We start from the raw sequence: 2903 nt of genomic DNA on the forward strand, positions 1-2903 counted from the left end.
GGTATGAAATTGAGTAAAGACTCAAAGCCCGACCACGGCAAAAGATAGAAAGAGAATGAAAGTCATTCCCTATGCCTTGGCCATAGGTTCTATAAAGTATGCCATGCTGTGTACCAGATCTATTGTATACCCTACACTGATTTTGGCAAAGGAGTACAATAGTGATCTAGGAGTAGATCACTGGACAGCGGTCAAAATTATCCTTAGTGGAATAAGGATATGTTTCTCGATTATGGAAGTGACAAAAGGTTCGTCGTAAAGGGTTACGTCGATGCAAGTTTTGACACTAAATCTAGATGACTCTAAGTCTCGGTCTAGATACATATTGAAAGTGGGAGCAATTAGCTAGAGTAGCTCCATGCAGAGCATTGTAGACATAGAAATTTGCAAAATACTTACGGATCTGAATGTGACAGACCCGTTGACTAAAATTATCTCACAATCAAAACATGATCACACCTTAGTACTCTTTGGGTGTTAATCACATAGCGATGTGAACTAGATTATTGAATCTAGTAAACCCTTTGAGTGTTGGTCACATAGAGATGTGAACTATGGGTGTTAATCACATGGTGATGTGAATTATTGATGTTAAATCACATGGCGATGTGACCTAGATTATTGACTCTAGTGCAAGTGGGAGACTGAAGGAAATATGCCCTAGAGGCAATAATAAAGTATTATATATTTCCTTATATCATGATAAATGTTTATTATTCATGCTAGAATTGTATTAACCGGAAACATAATACATGTGTGAATATATAGACAAACAGAGTGTCACTAGTATGCCTCTACTTGACTAGCTCGTTAATCAAAGATGGTTATGTTTCCTAGCCATAGATATAAGTTGTCATTTGATTAACGAGATCACCTCATTAGGAGAATGACGTGATTGACTTGACCCATTCCGTTAGCTTAGCACTCGATCGTTTAGTATGTTGCTATTGCTTTCTTCATGACTTATACATGTTCCTATGACTATGAGATTATGCAACTCCCGTTTACCGGAGGAACACTTTGTGTGCTACCAAACGTCACAACGTAAATGGGTGATTATAAAGGTGCTCTACAGGTGTCTCCAAAGGTACTTGTTGGGTTGGCGTATTTCGAGACTAGGATTTGTCACTCCGATTGTCGGAGAGGTATCTCTGGGCCCACTCGGTAATGCACATCACTATAAGCCTTGCAAGCATTGTGACTAATAAGTTAGTTGCGGGATGATGTGTTACAGAACGAGTAAAGAGACTTGCCGGTAACGAGATTGAACTAGGTATCGAGATACCGACGATCAAATCCCGGGCAAGTAACATACCGGTGACAAAGGGAACAACGTATGTTGTTATGCGGTCTGACCGATAAAGATCTTCGTAGAATATGTGGGAGCCAATATGGGCATCCAGGTCCCGCTATTGGTTATTGACCGGAGACGTGTCTCGGTCATGTCTACATAGTTCTCGAACCCGTAGGGTCCGCACGCTTAACGTTACGATGACAGTTTTATTGAGTTTTAATGTACCGAAGGAGTTCGGAGTCCCGGATGAGATCGGGGACATGACGAGGAGTCTCGAAATGGCCGAGACGTAAAGATCGATATATTGGACGACTATATTCGGACTTCGAAAAGGTTCCGAGTGATTCAGGTATTTTTCGGAGTACCGGAGAGTTACGGGAATACGTATTGGGCCTTATTGGGCCATACGGGAAAGAAGAAAAAGGGCCTCATGGGTGGCCGCACCCCTCCCCTTGGTCTGGTCCGAATTGGACTAGGGAAGGGGGGCGCCCCCTTCCTTCCTTTTCTTTTTCCCTTCCTCTTTTCCTATTCCATATGGGAGGTGGAATCCTACTAGGACTAGGGAGTCCTAGTAGGACTCCACACTTGGTGCGCCCCCTCCTAGGGCCGGCCTCCTCCTCCCTTGCTCCTTTATATACGGGGGCAGGGGGGCATCCCAGAGACACAACAATTGATCCTTGAGATCTCTTAGCCGTGTGCGGTGCCCCCCTCCACCATATTACACCTCGATAATACCGTTGCGGAGCTTAGGCGAAGCCCTGTGTCGGTGGAACATCATCGTCGTCACCACGCCGTCGTGCTGACGAAACTCTCCCTCAACACTCGGCTGGATCGGAGTTCGAGGGACGTCATCGAGCTGAACGTGTGTAGAACTCGGAGGTGCCGTACGTTCGGTACTTGATCGGTCAGATCGTGAAGACTGTAACACCCCGCATGTAACTTGCCATATTTGTAACTCCGACTCTTGCCATTTCCGGCTATGTGATATGTTTTTCTCTCCGTTGTCGGGTTTTGTCTTTCGTTTTGTATTTTGTCATGTCATGCATTTTCATATCATGTCATCATGTGCATTGCATTCGCATACGTGTTCGTCTCATGTATCCGAGCATTTTCCCCGTTGTCCGTTTTCCAATCCGGCGCTCCTATCTCCTTCGGTGCACCCCTCTTGTTTTCTTTCGTGTGTGTGTGTCAAACTTTCTCGGAATGGACCGAGACTTGTCAAGTGGTCTTAATATACCACCCGGAGACTACCGGTCAAGTTTCGTTCCATTCGGAGGTCGTTTGGTACTCCAACGGTTAACCGGGCATCCGCAAATGTCCATTTGAGCATCCAGCAAAACCCACTCCAAAACCAGCCCAAAGCCCACCAAACTCTCTTCCATGCTCTAGGTCGTTCGATCACGATCGTGTGGGCGAAAACCGCACCTCATTTGGAGTCTCCTAACTCCCCCTACCTATTTATATGTGGGCATCCCGAAAAACGAAACTGCAGACGAACCATAGCAAAAATCCCTCGCGCCGCCGGACAGCGTCCGCCCGCGCCGGCGGACGAATCGCCCGTCGCCACGTCAGCCCGCTTGCCGCCGCCACCGCCGAGGCCCGCGAGCCC

The sequence above is a fragment of the Triticum aestivum genome, chromosome 5D (assembly GCF_018294505.1).
Source record: "Triticum aestivum cultivar Chinese Spring chromosome 5D, IWGSC CS RefSeq v2.1, whole genome shotgun sequence".
In the NCBI taxonomy this organism is placed as follows: Eukaryota; Viridiplantae; Streptophyta; class Magnoliopsida; order Poales; family Poaceae; genus Triticum; species Triticum aestivum.